The sequence below is a fragment of the Monodelphis domestica genome, chromosome X (assembly GCF_027887165.1).
Source record: "Monodelphis domestica isolate mMonDom1 chromosome X, mMonDom1.pri, whole genome shotgun sequence".
In the NCBI taxonomy this organism is placed as follows: Eukaryota; Metazoa; Chordata; class Mammalia; order Didelphimorphia; family Didelphidae; genus Monodelphis; species Monodelphis domestica.
This window is the reverse complement of record NC_077235.1, coordinates 74,371,295-74,393,184: the sequence shown is the minus strand read 5'-3', so window position 1 is coordinate 74,393,184 and position 21,890 is coordinate 74,371,295. Positions and strand designations below refer to the sequence as shown.

General features: G+C 45.3%; 1 long non-coding RNA gene across 15 annotated transcripts; it reads left to right on the top strand.

Moving 5' to 3' along the window:
• Positions 1-1,645: 1,645 nt before the first annotated feature.
• LOC103104754 (uncharacterized) lies at positions 1,646-21,237 on the top strand. 15 transcript variants are annotated; one of them, XR_008914525.1, is made up of 12 exons: positions 1,646-1,778; positions 2,117-2,289; positions 4,576-4,713; positions 7,503-7,680; positions 9,168-9,303; positions 10,932-11,109; positions 12,629-12,872; positions 14,183-14,360; positions 16,156-16,252; positions 17,520-17,698; positions 18,790-19,330; positions 21,023-21,237. It is a non-coding gene; the product is annotated as an uncharacterized LOC103104754 (long non-coding RNA). The 15 variants fall into 15 exon arrangements; XR_008914523.1 differs by lacking the exon at positions 16,156-16,252 and adding an exon at positions 16,014-16,121; XR_008914524.1 differs by lacking the exon at positions 16,156-16,252 and adding an exon at positions 14,773-14,880.
• Positions 21,238-21,890: the final 653 nt, after the last annotated feature.

Here is a 21,890-nt window from a genome sequence, read left to right as displayed (position 1 = left end):
AGCAATTCTGTTTATAGATATCTAAGGCAATTCACACACAAAAAAGAGTGGGCAGTGTACCCCCCCCCCTCAACTAGATCTGATCTCTTCTAGTTGATAACCAGTGATGCCCAAGGGGTGGGATGGAAGTGGGCCAGAGACTCAGAGACTAGGAAGAAGACACACTGCACACACTCCTGTACGCATAAATACAATCATTTCCTAAAGAATTTTTCATCCATATTCAATGATAATAATGGGGAGGTGTCAATAGAAGGAGTTGCATTAGGAACTTGAGTAATACCTGTCTGACCTGTCCACAGATAGGAGTGGATACAATGTGTGCCCCATCAACCAGTGATGCCCAAGGGATTGGACAGAGAGAGACTCATAGTAAAACCCTCCCACACAAACTCCTGTACCCACAAATACAATCATTTCCTAAAGAATTTTTCATTCATATCCATTTCTAATAATGGGGAGAAGACAGTAGTAGAGATTCCTTCTATTAAGAAACAATGATTTTTAGGGTAGTCAAAGGAAAAACGCATCAAGTATCTTCATTCTTATGTAAAATCGCATGGAAAAAAGATGGTGGAAAATTCAAACAAATCTCCAAGTTGAGAAACACTGCCTTCCCTAGTTATTTAAACTGGAAGCAGGCCACCATTTTCTGTCAGTTCACATATTCAGATATTGATACATTCTAGTCATACATTCCTATTATGAATTCTTCTCTCCAGTACTTTGCTAGTGTTATGTGAGAATGCAGATTTCCTATCTGCACATGGATGAATCCATTTGACTTGACAGATTCTCCTTAAATATTCCCATAAGCAAGGACATGTTCAGTGTCTCAACTTATGGTATTCTCCCTTGTGAGCCATGGGTATGATACATGAGGACACAAGGACTCCTGCATAAGAACTGGATTAACGGGGGCTCGTTCCATCTAGCTTCCTCCTTGAGTTTATTCACATTCTTTTGCAAAGACACACACTCTGCAGACAGCCATGGGAACCTTTAAATATCCTACCTTAGGCAGTGGAACATGCAGATTATATTAAGCATTTAGGGAAATGAGAGGAAAAATCATGTATGGAAAGAGGGGCTTGAGAGACAGACATACAGACAGATGGAGAGACAGAGACAGAGACAGCGACAGAGAGAGAAGGTAATCCTTCACAAATGTTCAAGGAGAGGGAATAAGGATGTATCCTCAGACAAACACATACTTAAGACGAGATGCTAGAGGGCGAATGTGGGGATTTTTATATCCATAGCAACAGAGAGAATGATGGATGAGGTGGATGTGTCAAGAGAAAGAGTAAATAAAATAAAGGAGAGGATAAAAAGAATATCTGAGAACTCCTGCAGGGGAATGAAGAGAAAAGAGGGCAGGAATTATCTTCGGGTGTGTTTATTAATGGTTCTCATCAATGGGAGCTGTGAAATATTTTGTTGGGACATAAGTATATTCTGGATCAGAATCTAGAGACAGGAATAAAGAGAATATGTTACTATATAAACAAAACGGGCCCACTCTTTGTGTATATAGGATTATACAGCCAATCACTGAGGGCTCTTGAGCACGAAGGAAAGGGGAAAATGCAGAGAAGGCCCTGCCATGAATAGTGTGAGGACACAAAGACCCCATTACATCATAATATGCTGAGTAGGAGGTGTTATAAAGGGCAAGTGGGGCAAAAAGATATTGAGACAGACAGCCCCGGGGCTCTGCCACTCTATCATGGTCCTGTGGTCATCTCTATTCTTGACAGTCTCCCTGGAGAGTAGAAGTAAGAGAACCCCACCATCCCACTCACTCTGGAACAAAACGCCAAAGCCTAGGCACCTAGGAGCCTCTTGTGGAGGGGAGAAAAAAGGAACTGGGGAGGGGAAAAGGTAGAGAAGAAGTGCGCCCCGAGTGTGGGGTTGAGAGGGGCACTAACTCCTGACAGAGATGTGAGCAGGATGCCCAGTGAGAAACAATGGAGACTTACTGTGGGCAGGGTGTTTGGTAGAAGGATCACTGCCTGTTCAAAGTGGACAGTGACATCCCTGCCCACCAGGTCTCAGTGGGAAACAGAGTCTGTCTAGCCTGTACTCATCTCCACTTGTCTGCTTGTCCCTTTAGGACTGGGAATGCTTTTCTGAGAGGCCAGAGAAGCCAGGACTTGCCTAAGAACATCCTGAGAACCAGTTGACAGAAAAGTGGTCACAAAATACAAGCCAAAGACTGCTGAATCTACTCCCTTAGAAGAAAATGATCCCTGCTGGACCACCAGAACTATAGCTTTCCATTCTGAGGTGAGACAGTCCCTGTAGCATTTTGGGGGGGCACCTGTGGCTTAGGAAGGGAAGGTGCAGAGAGACCCATGGCCTATACTCTTGGCTTTAAGCATAGAACATGGCCTGAACTAGATGGATGGTGGCTGGTCCACCAAAAGGCATTAGACTGGCCGTGGTTTTCACAAAGAGGGAAGAGGCAGTATGACTGGGTGACTGAAGCTGGGGAAGGATGTAGGACAAAACCCTAAAGGGGTTTGGAGGTTTGGGTGGCCTGGAGGCTGGAAGAGATCTCAGAGGTCATGTGGTCCAATCTCCTCCTTTGATAGAAAGGGCTAAGTTTAGTCAAAAGGGGAGGTGTGTGGCCAGGGTTACAGTACAGCCAGGAAGCTTTCCATTCTGAGGTGAGACAGAACCTGTCAGATGGGGGACACCTGTGGCTCAGGAGGAAGGTCCAGGGAGACCCATGGGCTATGGGAGGCTTTAGTCAGAACTGCCTGGATAGGAGCTGGACTATCAAAAAGTATTAGATTGGCTGTGTTTTTGTCATAGAGGGAGAAGGCTGTTTGAGTGGGTGAAGTGAGCTGCAAAGGGATGTAGGAGAGGAGTCTTAAGGGGATTTTAGGTGTGAGGCAAGGAGCCTGGAAGAGATCTCAGAGTTCATCTTGTCCAATCTCCTCATTGACAGAAAGGGCTAAGTGAAGTGAAGAAGAGGGGAGGAGTTTGGTTTACTTTACAAAGCCAGGAAGAGAAGGGACAAAAGCATGTCCTGAGTTTAGGATCCTCTTGTTTGCCAATCTAGCTGGCTTACATCTTGGCTTACCTCTCCTAAGAGCCAAGCATCATGCACTCAGATTGCCTAAGAATGAGGTGGAGAAATTCCCCATAGAGCCAAGACTTCTGTGAGTCTTCAGTCAATGAGGAGAAGAGATCAAGTAAGGGGTTTGGATCAGCCTCTGCAGAAGTGACCTTCCCCGAATTCCTTTCATTTTGGAAACCAGGGATTTGCACATCCCACTCCTTCTTTCTGGAAGCTCCTTGAACATTTCCTTGGGATTTTGAGGTAAATGCCTAATAGACAAGATCCATCTTGCTGATCTCAGAGAATTCCTCCTCTGCAGTCTCTCAGCTTGTTGAAGGAGGAGTACTTGGACAATAGGAATGGGATAGACTTGGTCAATGATGGGTATCTTGGAGGGAATAGGGTTCAAGAAAGACTTCATAGACTTGGGTTCAGTGACATTTGGGCTTTCAATAATCACATGTGTAGTGAAGAACATGAACTGAATGAAGGTGGGAATTGTGAGTTGTTTAAAGGAACCTCCTTGGGCTAGAGAAGTATACTTGGGGAAAGCAGGGTGGGGAAGGAAGCCTGAGTTAACAGCCCCCCTAGTTCAGGGCAAATGTGGCTTCATTGTGCCGGTCTGTGGGGCTGTCTCAAACAGGAAGAGGGAATTTGCCCAATTTTGAAGAATTCAGCTCAGGGACATCCCTCACTAACATTGTCTCCCTGATTCCAAAAAGTTTGAAGAGGGAAAGATGAGGGCAGAAGCAGTACCCAGTCCAATTTGTAAGGACAAATGGGAGCAGGAATATGAGAAGGCAACTTCCCGAGGAGAGCTTTAATTTTAAGTACTTCATCACCAAGCCCCACACTCCAGTAATTAATGTAGTAAATAAAATTCTTTTTTAAAAACATTATTTGGTCCTTTCCAAAAATTATTCTTTGGAAACAAAGATCATTTTCCTTTCCTCCCCCCCTCCCACCACCTCTCCCATAGGTGATGCGCGATTCCACTGGGTATCACGTGTCCTTGATTCGAACCCATTTCCATGTTGTTGGTATTGGCATTAAGTGTTCATTTAGTCTCTTCTCAGTCATATCCCCTCAATCCCTGTAGTCAAGCAGTTGCTTTTCATCGGTGTTTTTACTCCCACGGTTTATCCTCTGCTTGTGGATAGTGTTCTTTAGATCCCTGCAGATTGTTCAGGGACATTGCATTGTCCCTAATGGAGAAGTCCATTACGTTCGATTGTACCATAGTATATCAGTCTCTGTGTACAATGTTTTCCTGGTTAGTAAATAAAATTCTTAAGGAAAAACCCAACAGAAAAAATGGGTGTTAAATAAATCCCCCTACTGTCTGACCAAAGATCCATCCAAAAAGGGTTGAGAGAGAAGGTAAGAGACACACATACTAATATTCACACCAACACGGCGATAGATACAGGTTTTCACACCTGATTCACACACTCCTGAACCCCTAAATCCAATCATTTAAAATTATTTTCATTGATTTCCTTCAGGAATCTTGGAGAGAAGAATAAAGGGGAGTGTCAAAAGGGCCTTGAGAAACATCTGCCTGAATAAGGAGGAGAACTGAGGAAGCCAAAAGGGAATGGAGTTGAGCACATTGATTCTTTTGGGAAAATTCCAAAGAAGAGGTCAGTAGAAGGCTAAGATACATCATCCCCTGTGCAGGATCCCTGTTTATCTGGTTATTTAGACATGGAGGAGCACTCAGCCATTCTCTCTTCCCCCATATATTCCAGTATACTGGAAGTCTCTTTATGGATTCATATTAGGAATTCTCCTCTATACCCCCTTGGTGTCCAGAATTTAGCACTGACCAGTCCATTCTAGGCATTAATGACTCCCTGTGTGATCTATGGAGCCAACTGGTATAAAAACTCTTGTATTTGGGGTGGAGAGATTCACTGTATTCTCCCTTGAGAAGTGTCATATGATTATTCAAGTGTGCTTCTCCTTGTTCACATACATCAGTTCTTGGGTAGCTTCTATCTCTATGTGAGTTCTGCATTGGTGAGAGCTGATTCCATCCAGATTCCTCTTCCTGTGGTCCACATATTCCCTCTTTACTCCCACATGAGAGGAATGAGACACTGTCTGTGGACACCAATAAGAGTCTTCCAAAGCCCATCCCAGGGAGAAAAGGAGCAAAATACTTTTTGGCATACAGAGAAGAGAGAGAACCCCACATATAAATCAGAGAGTGGAAGATAAAGCTCTGTCTATCTGCCTGGTTATCTTTCTGGTTATCTATCTATCTATTTACTTATCTATCTATCAGTCTGGAGAGAATATATGTAGATATATAGGAAGAGAGAGAGAATCTCTGAGTGCCTAGAGATGGAGGAGGAGGAGGACAAGGGTTGATTGCTGAGGTTTTTGAGGACCTAGGATGTGTAAGACCTGGAAATTAATTGATAGAACCAGTATAAGTAATTCTGGAGAGGAATAAGCAGGGGGAAGCCTGAGGATTTAGAAATGTGAATATATTCTCTTTCCTCATACCCAGGAGATTTCATAAATTCTCTGCTTTTTTATACACATAAATGTTCCTTTATTTTTTGCAAACTAATTATTATTTTTTTGTATACTTTATTTTTTCATTGTAAGTTATTTATTTAGTGAATTTAGAACATTATTCCTTGGTTACAAGAAGCATATTCTTTCCCTCCCTTCCCTCCCGCCTCTCTTCCAGTAGCTGACTCACAATTCCAGTGGGTATTACATGTTTGCTTGATCAAAATCTATTTCCATGTTGTTGATGTTTGCATTAGGATGTTCATTTAGAGTATGCATCCTCAATCATATCCCCTTGACCCATGTAATCAAGCAGTTGTTTTTCTTCTGTGTTTCTATTCCCACAGTTTTTCCTCTGAATGTGGACAGGGATCTTTCTCGCAGATCCCTCCAAGTTGTTCAGGATCACAACATTGCCACTAATGAAGAAACCCATTACATTTGATTGTACTACTGTGTATCAGTCTCTGTATACAATGCTCTCCTGGTTCTGCTCCTCTGACTCTGCATCAATTGCTGGAGGTCATTCCAGTTCACATGGAATAGCTCCAGTTCATTTTTCCTTTGAGCACAATAGTATTCCTACACCAACTGATACCAGAATTTGTTCAGTCATTCCTCAATTGAAGGACATCCCCTCATTTTCCAATTTTTTGTCACCACAAAGAATGCAGCTATCAATATTCTTGTACAAGTCTTTTTCCTTAGTATCTCTTTGGGGTACAAACCCAGCAGTGGTATGGCTGGATCAAAGGGCATATAGTGTTGTCATTCCCTTTGGGCATAATTTCAAATTGCCCTCCAGAATGGTTGGATCAATTCACAACTCTACCAGCAGTGTATTAATGTCCCAACTTTGATTACTTTCCTTTGCTGTCATGTTAGCCAATCTACTAGGTGTGAGATGATGCTCAGAGTTGTTTTGATTTGTATCTCTCTGATTATGAGGGATTTAGATCACTTTTTCATGTGTTTATTAATAGTTTTGATTTCTTTAACTGAAAATTGCCTAATCATGTCCCTTGCCCATTTATCAATTGTAGAATAGCTTGATTTTTTTGTTCAATTGATTTAGCTCTTTTTGAATTTGAGTAATTAAACCTTTGTCAGAGGTTTTGGTTATGAAGATTGTTTCCCAATTTGTTGCTTCCCTTCAAATTTTGTTTGCATTCTTTTTTGTTGTACGAAACCTTTTTAATTTAGTGTGATCAAAGTTATTTATTTTACATTTTGTGAGTTTTCTAGCCCCTCCTTGGTTTTAAAATGTAGAGAATAGATACATCAACAAAATGGGCTGGATCTTTCTGTATATAGAGTTATATATGGTCAAATACTGAGATCTGTCAAGCAGGAAGGGAAGGAGGAAATGAATAGATCCGTCTGATGAGAATAGTCTGATGACACAAAGACCCCATTACATCATAATATGCTGACTGGAGGAGGCAGGGTCATAAGAGGCAGCAGAGGTGTAGGGATAGAGACAGCCCTGGCACTCTGGTCATCCTTCACAGTCACTGGAGTCATCTCCCTTCTTCACAGACTCCCTGGAGAGAGCAGAAGTAAGGAATGTCCATCTCCCCATACCCTAATGAACAAGCCCAACCCCTTGGGGACCCTTATAGCATTGATGGTGAAGAAAAGTGGGAAAGGAGGCAGGGATGGTGATTACTGAAGTAAAAATGGGGCCTGAGAGTGTTGCAGTAAGAGAGATGCTGACTGCTGACAAAGAACTTAGTGGGATACCCAGTGCTAGACCATACAGTTTGGGGTAGGGTTGTGGGAGGACCTCTGCCACACCAAGATGGTCACTGACATCACTGCGCACCATATCTCTTCTTTGAGGGATTAACAAGGGGAGGGTCTGGCAAGCCAGAACTCATCTTCTCTCATCTGATTATCACCTTAGGGCTGCTAATGGATGTCTGAGAGGGGAGAGGGGTCCAGAAATTTACCCAAAGGCCATTCTGAGGATCGGTTGGCAGAAAAGTGGTCACAACACACAAGCCACAGACTGCTGGATCCAGTCCCAAAAGAAAGAAAAGATCCCTGCCCATCCCTCTGGAACAACAGCTTTCCATTCTGAGGTGAGACAGACCCTGTAGGATGGGGGACACCTGTGGCTCTGGAGGAAGGTCCAGGGAGACCCTTGGCCTATGGGAGGCTTTAGTCAGAACCAGCTGGATGGCAGCTGGACCATCAAAAAGCATTAGAGTGGTAGTGCTTTTGTCACTGAGGTAGGAGGCTATTTGACTTGGTGAAGTGAGTTGCAGGGGGATGTAGGAGAGGAGTCTGAAAGGACTTGTATAATGGAGAATGGAAGAGATCTCAGAGGTCATCTTCTCCAACCTAATCTTTTGACAGGAAGGGCTAAGTGAAGTGAACAAGAGGGGGGAGGAGTTTGGTCTAGGTTACACAGCCAGGAAGGGAAGGGGCAAAAGCAGGTCCTGAGTCCAGGATCCTTTTGTCTGCCAAGCTAGCTGACTTACATTTTGGCAGCTACCTCTTCTGAGAGCCAAGCGTCTTGCACTCAGGTTGCCTCAGAATGAGGTAGAGAAATTCCCCATAGAGCAAGGACTTCTGTGAGTCTTCAGTCAATGAGGAGAAGAAAAGGGGTTGGATCAGCCTCTGGAGAAGTGACCTTCCCTGAATTTCTTTCAGTTAGGAAAACAGGGATTTGCACACCCCACTCCTATTTTCTGGAACCTCCTTGAACATTTCCCTGGGATTTAGAGGTTAAAGCTTAGGCAAGGTCCATCTTGCTGATCTCAGAGAATTCCTCCCCTGGAGTCTCAGCTTGTTGAAGGAGTACTTGGACAATAGCAATAACATAGAGATGGGTAAGAATGGGTACCATGGAGCAAATGGGAGTTAAGAAAGGCTTGGTGTAGACATGGGTTGAGTGCCATTTGGGCTTTCAATAATCACATGGATAGCAAAGAACATGAACTCAATGAAGGTGGGAATTGTGAGTTGTTTAAAGGGACGGACCTCCTTGTGCTATAGAAGGATCCTTGGGGAAAACAGGGTGGGGAAGGAAGTCTGAATGAACAGCCCCTAGTTCAGGGCAAATGGGGCCACTTCTAAGGCCTCATTGAGCTGGTCTTATGGACTATCTCAAACAGAAAGAGGGGATTTGCTCCATCTGGAAGAGATCAGCTCAAGCACATTTCTCACTAACATTGTCTCCCTGATTCCAAAAAGGTTGAAGAGGGAAAGATGAGGGCAGAAGCAGTACCCAGTCCAATCTGTAAGGGCAAATGGGACCAGGAATATGTGCCCAGGAGAGCTTTTTAATTTTAAGTATTTCATCAAAAAACTCCAAACTCCCAAAATTAAATAAAATTTTTAAAGGAAAACCCAACCCAAAATAGTTGTGGGGTCTATATATATCCCTCTACTGTCTGCCTAAGGATCCCTCCAAAAAGGGATGGGAGAGAAGGCAGAAGACATACACACAAATATTCACACTGACAGAGAGATAGGTACATACAGGCTTTTACATCACGTTCCCACACACTCCTATAGTCCTAGATTCAATCATTTAAATAAAATTTTCATTGATATCCTTCAGGAATCTTGGAGAGAAGACTAAAGGGGAGTGTCAAAAGGGCCTGAATTCCTTCTTCCTGAATTAGGAGGAGAGATTAAGAGGCCCAAGGCAAAGGAGTTCAGCATGTTGATTCCTTTGGGAAAATTCCAAAGAGGAGGTCAGTAGAAGGCTAAGATACATCATCCCCTGAGCAGGATCCCTGTTTATCTGGTTATTTAGACATGGAGGAGCACTCATTCTTTCTCTCTTGCCCCATATATTCTAGCATTGCTGTGTTGTCTTTATGGATTAATATTAGTCATTCTTCTCTATACCTCTTTGTTGTGCAGAATTCAGCACTGACCAGTCCTTTCTAGGCATTAATGTAACTTCCTGTGTGAAATATGGAGCCAATTGCGTTGAAATCTCTTATATTTGGGGTGCAGTGATTCACTGTATGGAAGAGTCACATGATTATTCCAGTGTGCTTCTCCTTGTTCACATACATCAGTCCTTGGGGAGCTTCTATCTCTATATGAATCCTGCTTTGGTGAGAGCTGATTCCATCCAGATTCCTCTTCCTGTGGTCCACATATTCCCTCCTTACTCTATATATGAGGAATAAGACACTGTCTGTGGACAACAATAGGGGTCTTCCAAAGTCCATCCCAGGCAGGAGAGTAAAAGCAAAATACTTTCATATATACAGAGAGGAGACAGGAGAGAGGAGAGCCCATATATAAATCAGATAAAATAAAATAAAGCTATACTAGCCTATCTCTCTATCTTTCTATCTGTCCATCTGTCTATCCATCCATCTATCTGTCTGTCTGTCTGTCTATCCATCTATCTATCAAGAGAGAATATATGTAGATATATGGGAAGAGAGAGAGAATTTATGAGTACCGAGACATGGAGGAGGAGGAAAAGGGTGATTGCTGAGGATTCTGAGGACAGAGGTTGTGTAAGTCCTGGAAATGAATAGAGAGAACCAGTATAATTAATGCTGTAGAGGAAAAAGGAGGGGATAGCCTGAAGTCTTAGAAAGCTGAATATATTCTCTGTCCTCATAACACAGGTAATGTCATACATTCTCTGCATTTCGATACACACAAATGTTCTTTTATACACTGTGTGAGAGACTCCAGAGTCATAGGAATGTGGAGAGTAGATATATCAATGAAATGGGCATGGTCTTTCTGTATATAGGGTTATACACTCACACACTGAGGTCTCCCAAGCAGGCAGGGAAGGGGAAGATGAATAGATCCCCCTGATGAGAATAGTCTGATGACACAAAGACCCCATTACATCATAATATGCTGACTGGAGGGGGCAGGGTCATAAGAGGCAGCAGAGGTGTAGGGATAGAGACAGCCCTGGGGCTCTGGCCATCCATCACAGTCACTGTAGTCATCTCCCTCCTTGACAGACTCCCTGGAGAGAACTGAAGTAAGGAATTTCTATCTCCTCTCACCCGCCTGAACTAGACCAGTCCCTTTGGGGCCCCTTGTGGCACTGATGGTGAGGGAGGGGAAAAGGAGGAGGCAGGAAGGGGGGATGATGGAATGAAAATGGAGCCTGAGAGTATTGGAGTGAGAGGGGCACTGACTTCTGTCAGAGAACTTACTGGGATTCCCATTGCTAGACCATGGAGATTGGGGTAGGGTTGTTGGGAGAAGGGCTTCTGCCTCACTAAGGTGGGCACAGACATCACTGCCCACCACATCTCTGATTGGAGGGATTAACAAAGGGGAGGGTCTGGCAAGCCAGAACTCATCTTCTCCTGTCTGCTTGTGCCCCTAGGGCTGCTAATGGATGTCTGAGAGGGGAGAGGGGTCCAGAAATTTGCCCAAAGGCCATTCTGAGGATCGGTTGGCAGAAAAGTGGTCACAACACACAAGCCACAGACTGCTGCATCCTGTCCCAAAAGAAAGAAAGGATCCCTGTTCATCCCTCCGGAACAACAGCTTTCCATTCTGAGGTGAGACAGACCCTGCAGGACAGGGGACACCTGTGGCTCAGGACAAATATCTAGGGAGATCCTGGGAAGTTTTAGGCATAGAACGTGGGATGAACTAGCTGGAAGGGGGCTGGCCCATGAAAAAGCATTAGACTGGCAGTGTTTTTGTCATAGCGGGAGGAGGTTGTTTGGGTGAAGGGAGCATCAGAGGAATGTAAGAGAGGAGTCGGAACGGGTTTGTAGGTTTGACTCAAATGGAGCCTGGAAGAGATCTCAGAGTTCATCTTGTCCAACCTCCTCACATGACAGAAAGGGCTAAGTGAAGTGAAGAAGAGGGGAGGAGTTTGATCTATTTTACAAAGCCAGGAAGGGAAGGGGCAAAAGCAGGTCCCGAGTTAAGGATCCTCTTGTTTGCCAAGCTTAGCTGGCTTACATCTTGGCAGCTACCTCCTCTGAGAGCCAAGCATCCTGCACTCAGGTTGCCTCAGCATGATGTGAGAAATTCCCCCAAAAGCCAAGACTTCTCTAAGTCTTCAGTCATGGAGGAGAAGAGATCAAGTAAGGGGTTTGGATCAGCCTCTGCAGAAGTGACCTTCCCTGAATTCCTTTCATTTTGGAAACCAGGGATTTGCACATCCCACTCCTTCTTTCTGGAAGCTCCTTGAACATTTCCCTGGGATTTAGAGGTTAAAGCTTAGGCAAGGTCCATCTTGCTGATATCAGAGGTCTCTTCCTCTGGAGTCTCAAATTGTTGAAGGAGTACTTGGACATTAGGAATGGGATAGAGAAGGGCAAAGAACAGGTATCATGGAGGGAATGGGAGTTAAGAAAAGCTTGGTAGACATGGGTTCAGTGCCATTTGGGCTTTCAATAATCACATGGATAGTGAAGAACATGAACTAAATGAAGGTGGGAATTGTGAGTTGTTTAAAGGAACCTCATTTTGCTATAGAAGGATCCTTGGGGAAAGCAGGGTGGGGAAGCAAGTCTGAATCAACAACCCCTAGATGAGGACAAATGTGCCATTTCCATGGCCTCATTGAGCCGGTCTGTGGGGCTATCCTGACCAGGAAGAGGGGATTTGCCCCATCTTGAAGAGATCAGCTCAAGGGCATCTCTCACTAACATTGTTTCCATGATTCCAAAAAGATTGAAGAGGAAAAGATGAGGGCAAAAGCAGTACTCAGGCCAATTTGTAAGGACAAATGGGAGCAGAAATATATAAAGGCAACTTCCCAAGGGGAGCTTTAATTTTAAGTATTTTATCAACAAGCCCCAAACTCCAGCAATTACTGTAGTAAATAAAATACTTACGGGAAAACAAAACCCAAAATGTGGGTGTTGGGTCTACATAAATCCCTCTACTGTCTGACCAAGGATCCTCTACTGTCTGACCAAGGGGATGGAAAGAAGGAAGGACACACTCATACAAATATTCACACCTACACAGAGATAGATGCATGATTTCACAGCAGATTCACACACACTCCTGTACCCCTAAATTCAATCATTAAAATTTTTTTTCATTGATATTCTTCAGGAATCTTGGAGAGAAGACTAAACGAGAGTGACAAAAAGGCCTTGAGAAAAATCTGCCTGAATTACAAAGAGAGATTAAGAGGCCAAAGGCAAAGGAGTTGTACTGGTTGATTCCTTTGGAAATATACCAAGGAAAAGATCAGTAGAAGGCTAAGATATATCATCCCCTGAGAAGGATCCCTATTTATTTGGTTATTTAGACGTGGACGAGCACTCAGCCATTCTCTCTTCCCCCATATATTCAGGTATTTTGGTGTTCCCATTATGAATTTATATTAGGAATTCTCATCTATACCCTTTTGGTGTCCAGAATTCTGCACTGACCAGTACTTTCTAAGCATGAAAGACTCCATGTGTGATCTATGGAGCCAATTACTATGAAAACTCTTGTATTTGGGATGCAGAGATTCACTGTATTCTCCCCTGGGACGTGACATATGATTATTCAAGTATGCTTCTCCTTGTTTATATACATCAGTCCTTAGGTAGCTTCTATCTCTATATGAGTCCTGCATTGGTGAGAGCTGATTCCATCCAGATTCCTCTTCCTGTGATCTGTACATTCCCTCTTTACTGTCATATATGAGGAATAAGACACCGTCTGTGGACACCAATAGGAGTCTTCCAAAGCCCATCCCAGGGAGAGTTCTGGAAGCTGATTCCTTTCAGGTATACAGAGAGGAGAGAGAAGGGATGATTGCTGAGGGCTGTGAGGACACAGGATGTGTAAGACCTGGAAATGAACTGATAGAACCGAAATAAGTAATTCTGGAGAGGAATAATGAGGGGGCAGCCTGAGGACTTAGAAATGTGAATATATTCTCTTTCCTCATAACCAGGAGGTTTCATATATTCTCTACATTTTTATACACATAAATGATCCTTTATAGAATATGTGAGAGACTCCAGACTCATAGGAATGTGGAGAGTAGATATATCAATGAAATAGGCCTGGTCTTTCTGTATATAGGGTTATACACTCACACATTGAGGTCCCCAAGCAGGAAGGGAAGGGGGAGATGAAGAGATCCCACTACAGAGAATAGTCTGATGACACAAAGACCCGATTGAATCATAAAATGCTGATGGGGGGCAGAGTTATAAGAGGCAGCAGAGGTGTAAGGATAGAGACAGCCCTGGGGCTGTGACCTTCCTTCTAAGCCACTGTAGTCATCTCCCTCCATGAAAGACTCCCTGGAGAGAGCAGAAGTAAGGAACCTCCATCTCCCCTCACCCTCCTAAACAAACCCAACCCCTTGGGGCCCCTTGTAGCATTGAATGTGAGGGAGGGGAAAAGGAGGCAGAGAGGGGGAATGATGGATTGAAAATGGAGCCTGAGAGCATTGGAGTGAGAGGGGAACTGACTGCTGGCACAGAGGTTAGTGGGATGTCCATAGGTAGACCATGGAGATTGGGAGGATAGGGTTGTTGGGAGAAGGACCTCACCAAGGTGAGCACTGACATCACTGCTTACCACGTCTCTGCTTGGAGAGTTTAACAAGGGGAGGGTCTGGCTAGGCAGAACTCATCTTCCCTTGTGTGCTTATCACCATAGAGCTGCTAATGAATGTGTAAGAGGGGAGAGAGGTCCAGAAATTTACCCAAAGGCCATTCTGAGGATCAGTTGGCAGAAAAGTGGTCACGAAACACAAGCCACAGACTGCTGAATCCAGTTCCAAAAGAAAGAAAAGATCCCTGCTCATCCCTCCAGAACAACAGCTTTCCATTCTGAGGTGAGGCAGTCCCTATAGGATGGGGGGAAACCTGTGCCTCATGAGGAAGGTTCAGGGACAGGCATGGGCTATGGGAGGCTTTAATCAAAACCAGCTATGGCTGGACATTTAAAAAGCATTAGAGTGCCAGTGTTTCTGTCATAAAAGGAGGAGGCTGTTTGACTGGGTGAAGGGAGCTGGAAAAGCAATGACAGAGAGGAGTCTAAAGGGGCTTGTAGATTTGAGTCTAAAGGAGCTTATATCTCAGAGGTCACCCTGTTCTGTGTCCTCATTTGACAGAAGGGGCTAAATGAAGTGAATAAGAAGGGAGGAGTTTGATCAATTTTACACAGCCATGAACGTAAGGGAGAAAAGCAGGTTCTGCATCTAGGATCCTCTTGTCTGCCAAGCTAGCTGGCTTACATCTTGGCAGGTACCTCTTCTGGGAGCCAAGTTTTATGCACTCAGGTTGCCTCATGAACAAATTCCCTATAGAGCCAGGACTTCTGTGAGTCTTCAGTCATGGAGGAAAACAGATCAAGTAAGGGGTTTGGATCAGTCTCTGGAGAAGTGACCTTCCCTGAATTTCTTTCATTTAGTAGAACTGAAACTAGCACATTCCACTCATACTTTCTGGAAGATCCTTGAACATTTCCCTGGGATTTAGAGATAAATATTAGGCAAGGTTCCTCTTGCTGATCTCAGAGAATTCCTCCGCTGCAGTCTCAACTTGTTGAAGGAGTACTTGGACATTAGGAATGGCATAGAGATGGGCAAAGATGGATATCATAGAGGGAATGGGGAACAAGAAAGACTTCATAGACTTGGGTTCAGTACCATTTTGGCTTTCAATAATCACATGTATAGTGAAGAACATGAACTGAATGAACTGAATGAAGGTGAGAATTGTGAGTTGTTTAAAGGAACCTCCTTGGGCTATAGAAGTATCCTTGGGGAAATCAGGGTGGGGAAGGAAGCCCTGAATTAACAACCTCTAGAACAGGGCAAATGTGCCACTTCCATGGCTTTGTTGAGCCAGTCTGTGGGGCTGTCTCAAACAGGAAGAGGGAATTTGTCCCATCTTGAAGAGATCAGCTCAAGGACATCTCTCACTAACATTGCCTCCCTCATTCCAAAAAGTTTGAAGAGGGAAAGCTGAGGTCAGAAGCAGTAGGTCAATCCAATTTTTAAGAACAAATGGGACCAGAAATATATGAAGGCAACTTCCCCAGGTGTACTATGAGCATTTTATCAACAAGCCCAAAACTCACTCCAGCAATTACTGTAGTGAACACAAATCTTCAGGGAAAACCCTAAAAAATGAGTGATGGATCAACATAAATCCCTATTACTTTCTGACCAAGGATCCATCCAACAAGGGATGGGAGAAAAGGCAGGAGACACAAACACACACACACACACACACACACACACACACACAAATATTTAGACTGACACACAGGGTTGGACACCAGTTACCTACACACTGCTGTACCCCTAAACGCAATCATTTAAAAAAGAATTTTCATTGATATACTTCAGGAACCATGAAGACTAAAATGGAGTGCCAAAAAGGCATTGAGAAATACCTGCCTTGGTTAGGAGGAGAACTGAGGAATCCAAAGGGGAAAACACTTGAGAATTTTGATTAATATGTAAAATCCTAATGAATAGGTCAGTGGAAGGCTTGGATCTATCATCCCCTCAGCAGGATCCATGACTTTTCAGATGATTTAGACATGGAGGAGCACTGAGCCATTCTCTCTTCCCCCATATATTCAGGTATTGCTGTGTTCTCTTCATTGATTCATTTTAGGAATTCTCAAGTATACCCCCTTGGGTGTCCAGAATTCACCACTATTCAGTCCTTCCTAGGCATTAGTGAATCCCTGTGTGATCTATGGAGCCAATTGGTAAGAAAACTCTTGTATTTGGGGTGCAGAGATTCACTGTATTCTCCCTTGGGGTGTACCATATGATTATTCAAGTGTAGTGCTTCTTTACATACATGAGTCCTCGGGTTGCTACTTTCTATATATGAATCCAGCACTGGTGAAAGCTGATTCCATCTAGATGCCTCTTCTGTGGTCCACATATTCCCTCTTTACTCCTATATGTGAGGAATGAGACACTGTCTGTAGACTCCAAAGGGAGTCTTCCAAAGCCCATCCCACAGAGAGTAGAAGAAGAATCCTTTCAGGTATACAGAGAGGAGAGAAGAGAGCCCATATATAAATCAGAGGAGGACAAATCTTTATCTATCAATGAAAAGAGAATATATGTAGATATATAGGAATAGAGAGAATCTGTGAGTGCCTAGACATGGCAGAGGAGGAGGAGAAGAGATAATTCTGAGGTTTCTGATGACCCAGGATTGTGTAAATCATGAAAATGAACTGATAGAATCAGTATAAGTAATGCTGGAGAGGAATAAGGGCAGGGTTGCCAGAGGACTTGGAATTCTGAATATATTCTCTGTCATCACAACACAGGAGATGCCATACATTCTCTGCATTTTCATACACACAAAACTTCCTTTTTAAAATGTTAGAGACTCCAGTCATAGTAATGCAGAGAATAAATATATCAATGAAATGGGCCTGATCTTTCTGTATATATGATTATAGGGCCTAACATGGAAGCCTTCAGAGTAGGAATGGGAAGATGGAGATGAAGAGATTCCCCTGATGGGAATAGTCTGATGACACAAAGACTGCAATACATCATAATATACTGACTGGAGGGAGCTTTATTATAAGAGGCAGCCTAGGTATAGGGATAGACACAGCCCATGGGCTCTGGCTATCCACCAAAGTCTCCCTCTTTGCCAGGCTCCCAGGAAAGAGCAGAAATAAGGAATCTCCATCTCCCCTCAACCTCTTGAAAAATCCAAACCTCTAATTGCCCCTTTGTAGCATTGATGATGAGGGAGGGGGAAAAAGGCAGGGACAGAAAAAGGAGCCTGAGAGATTTGGAGTAAGAGGAGTAATGACTCCTCTTAGTTAGTGGGAAACCCATTTGAGAGACCATGCAAATTGGAGTAAGGTTGTTCGAAGGAGAACCAGTGCCTGACCAAGGAGGGCACTGACATAACTGCACACCAGGTATCTGCTAGGAGAGGATACAAAGGGGAGGGTCTGGGTCGACTGAACTCTTTTCCTCTTGTCTGCTTGTCCCCAGAGGACTTCTAATAGATGTTGAAGAGGGGAAGAGGTCCAGAAATTTACCCAAAGGGCACCCTGAGGATCACTTGTCAGAAAAGTCATCAGGAAACACAAGCGACAGACTGCTGAATCCAGGTCCGAGGGAAAGAAATTATCCGTGCTGGTCCCCCTAGAACAGTTGCTTTCCATTCTGAAGTAAGCCAGTCTCTGTAGCATGGGAGGGGGCATCTGTGGCTCAGGAGGAAAATCCAGGGAGACCCATGAGCTATGGGAGGCCTCTGCCATAGAACATGGGCTGAATTAGCTGGATGAGAGATTTCACACCAAAAGGCATTATTAATAGTGTTGTCATAGAGGGTAAAGGCTGATTGCCTGGTTGAAAGGGACTGGGAAGTGACATTGGAGAGGACTCTGAAGGGACTTTTACAGGTTTGGGGGGCCTGGAGGCTGCAAGAAATCTCAGAGAAAATCATGTCCAACATCTTCATTTGAATGAAAGGACTAAGTGAATCCAAGAGGAGGACAGGGTTTTGTTCCAGGTTACAGTATAACCAGGAAGGGGTAAATCCAGTTCTAAGTCCATGAGGTCATGAGCCAAGCTTCATGTACTCAGGTTGCCTCAGAAACAGGTAGAGAAATTCGACATTGAGCCAGGACTTCTGGGAATCTTCAGATAGAAAAAGGAGATCAAATGATAAGGGATTTTGGATCAGACTGGGGTAGATGTGACCTTTCCTGAATTTCATTCATTTGGGAAATCAGGGATTTTCTCATTTCCCTCGAACTTTCTGGTACCTCCTTGATCATTTTCCTGGGATGTAGAGGTAGAATCCTAGAGAAGATCCATCTCTCTAATCTCAGAGAATTCCTCTCCTAGAGTATGAGCTGCTGAAGGACTTATCTTGTGCATTAAGAAAATGGGGTAGATGGGCAAGGAGGGGTACCATGGAGGGACAGGGACGTACATAGACTTGGTAGACACGGGCTGAGTGCCTTCTGGGCTTTCAATAATCACAGGGAAAGTGGAGATCACGGACTGAACAAAGGTGGGAATTGCAAGCTGCTTAAAGGAACCTGCTTGGGCTGCAGAAGGGTTCCAGGGGAACTCAGGGTGGGGATGGAAGCCTGCTGAATCACAATCCCTGCTCTAGACCTCATTAGCCCCTACATTTCCCACCCAGGCTAATCTGGGAAGTTCTTCCAAGCAGGGGAGAAGGCTTCTACTACAACCTGCAGAGGTCATCCTCATGGCCAGTCTCTCTTTAACATTGTCTCTCTGTTGCCAGCAGCCTGAAGACAAAGATGAGGCCTGAAGCAAGAGTCCAGTGCAGTTATTTGTAAACATGGGGCCAGGGATATGAGAGAGCATCCTCCCAGGAAGGCTAAAGGCCCTTCTTAATAGGCCCACCCTTATTCCTACAAATACTCTAGTTAACAGAAATCTAAAAGAAAGCACAAAGCAGAAGGTGTCTCCACTCCAACCTGACATCTTCCAACCTGCTACCATGGATCCAACAAATGTTGCAGTGCAGCATGGGATACTCCCACATAAACCCCACCCAGCCCCTCAGCCAGCCACACACCCAGAGAAGACACTGCCATGCTCACATGCAAATTCTTGTTCCCCCAAATCACTCCATAAAATATTGTCATCCCCATCCATTGGCAGTTACGGTGGCAGAAGCCCAAAGGCGGCCCACAGAGGCACTTTCAGATACACATGCCTGACTGAGGCAGAAGAGTCATGGCAACCCAAGGCAACACAGGCTGGCAATATTCATTCCTATGGAATGCGATGGTGGAAGAGTCAGACATCTCTCCTCCTCGGTGAGCTTCCCTTCTTTGCTTATTGAGCCTGAATGAGTGCTCCCCCATTGGCCCTGCCCAGCCCTAGACTGGAATATGAGAGGAGGGTCTCCTGAAGAATGGTATTCTGAATTCTCTGCGGCATTCCCATGCTATTGAGATCTGAGCACTCCCGCGTGCTCTCTAGGGATTGCTGATTCCTTATCGGGCCCCCTTACAGCCCCCCCAGAAGCCCCTAGATTGGGCAGCGGCCATGTTGGAGGCCTCGTGCACCAGAACCCAGCGGGCCCAATGGGGTGGGCTTTTGAAGGGGTGACGCAGGGACGTGTGGACACACAGCAGAGGGGCCCCGGGCAGCAATAACGGTGCCTGTGCCTCCCTCCGTCCATGCCGGGCTCCCGGGATGGCCACAGTGTGTAACAGCCCCGCACCAGGCCACTTGCAGCAGCAAAGGTGGGAGCGAGGAGATGAGCCGCAGTGGGTGCGTGGGGAGCCGCCTGGAAGCGCAAGCGGAGCCGGACATGGGTGGGGGGTGGCGCGAGAGGAGCTGAGGCCACGCGGGTGGGCGGGTGATGCCCGTTGGGGGCCGATGGAGGGGGGAGGGAGTTGACGCAGGAGCCCTGCAGAATGTCCAGGCGCTGATGTCACTGGCCATCAGCTCCAAGCGGGGGAGGGGCGCCTAGCCAGGGCTCTGCTCCGCTAGGCTACGGCTCCCCCTCTGGCTGAGAATGGCTACTGCACAGGAGACAGATGTGGGGAACTGCCCTAAGCCCAGCCCAGCCTCAGCTACCTGAGCTGGGAGACCTGTGGGCAGAGAGCACAAGCTGAGGACCTGGGACAGCTCCCAGGGCAGGGAAAAGGTCCAGGACTGGTTCCTCCAGACCTGTCACAGCCCCGCGGGAGGGGGGCACGTGTGGCTCTGGCGGGGGGTTGGGGGGGGGGGCTCAGGGACACTGTGAAGTCAAGAAGTATGGCAGGGGCTTGGCCAGGGCTCACACAGACAGCAAAGGGCCAAAGACGGCCTGGGAGCCTGCCAGGGTAGCTGCCTTTCATCTCCTGGGCTCTGCTTCCACTGGGAGCCAAGCTAAAGTGGCCCAAATTCCCTGCAAGCTACTCCAGCACAGCTGCTGAAGAAATTTCCCTCAGAGCTAGGGATGCTGGCAGGCTTCAGACTTCAACCTGGCCTAAGGGAGGGACCAATCACTCCCCTGGCCTTTGGGTCAAAAGGGGATGGACAGCCCCCAAGATGAGCCTGAGCACAATCCCTTGGCTTCTCCACTTGTGAAATTGGGATGACTCAGAACTGACTCCATTTGGGCTCTCCTTCAACGTTTCCTGAACCTTGTAGGTAGCAGGCTGGGCAAAGTCCTTTTCTCCTGCCCTCAGACAATTCTCTCTCTGGGAGGGGGACTGCTATGTGTGTGAAGGAGGGCCTTTGAGAGTCCAAATGGGGCAGAGGTGGTCAAGAGTTGGCCAAAGGATCAGAGAGCCTTGGAGTGGGTGGAGGGTGGGGGCAGATTGACAGGACTTCATTGGTGGGAAGCAAGCTGGAGATGATGGACAAAAAATGGAGGTGGGAGATTGTCAGCTGTACAAAAGATCCTGGTTGGGTGGCAGAATGGTGGGGGGGGATGCAGGGTGGGATAGGAGGAAGCCTTCTCAATAACAAGCTCTTGACCACAGCTCATTGTGCCCTTTCCTGTCCCACCTTAGACTAGTCTGTGATGTTCTACCAGCCAGAGGGAGAGCGCTTCTCCCCCAACATGCAAAGATCATGGATATCTCTCACTCAACTTGTCTCTGCTTCCACAAAGACAGAAGAAGAGCAAGAATTAAGAAGCAGGAGCCCAATTCAATATAGCATTGGGGCTCAACGTATAGGGAACACCTTTCCCTGGAGGGCAATAAATACTTCATCACCACCAAAATTGATTCCAGCAAGCAATTCTGTTTATAGATATCTAAGGCAATGCACACACAAAAAGGAGTGGGCACAGTGTACCCCCCCTCAACCCGGTCTGATCTCTTCTTGTTGATAACCAGTGATGCCCAAGGGATGGGATGGAAGTGGGCCAGAGGCTCAGAGACTAGGAGAAAGACTTTCCCACACAACCTCCTGTACCCATAAATACAATCATTTCCTAAAGAATTTTTTCATCCATATTCATTCATAATAATGGGGAGGAGACAATAGTAGGGTTTCCTATGACTATTAGGATGGGAAGATTTTTAGGGTAGCCAATGGAAAAACAGGCTTAGTGTATTCATTATTATGTAAAATCAAATGGAAAAAAAGATGGTGGAAAATTAGAACACATCCCCCAGTTGAGAACCCTGTCTACCATGGTTATAAAAACTTGATGGAGGCCACCATTTTCTGTCAGTCCATACATTCAGATATTGATAAGTTCCCCTCATACATTCCTATTATGAATTCTCCTCTCCACTCCTTTGCCTATGTGAGCATGCAGATTTCTTGTCTACACATGGATGAATCCATATCACTTGACTCCTTCAATATGCCCATATATCATGAGCACTGATGTGTTCAGTGTCTAGACTTATGCTATTCTCCCTTGTG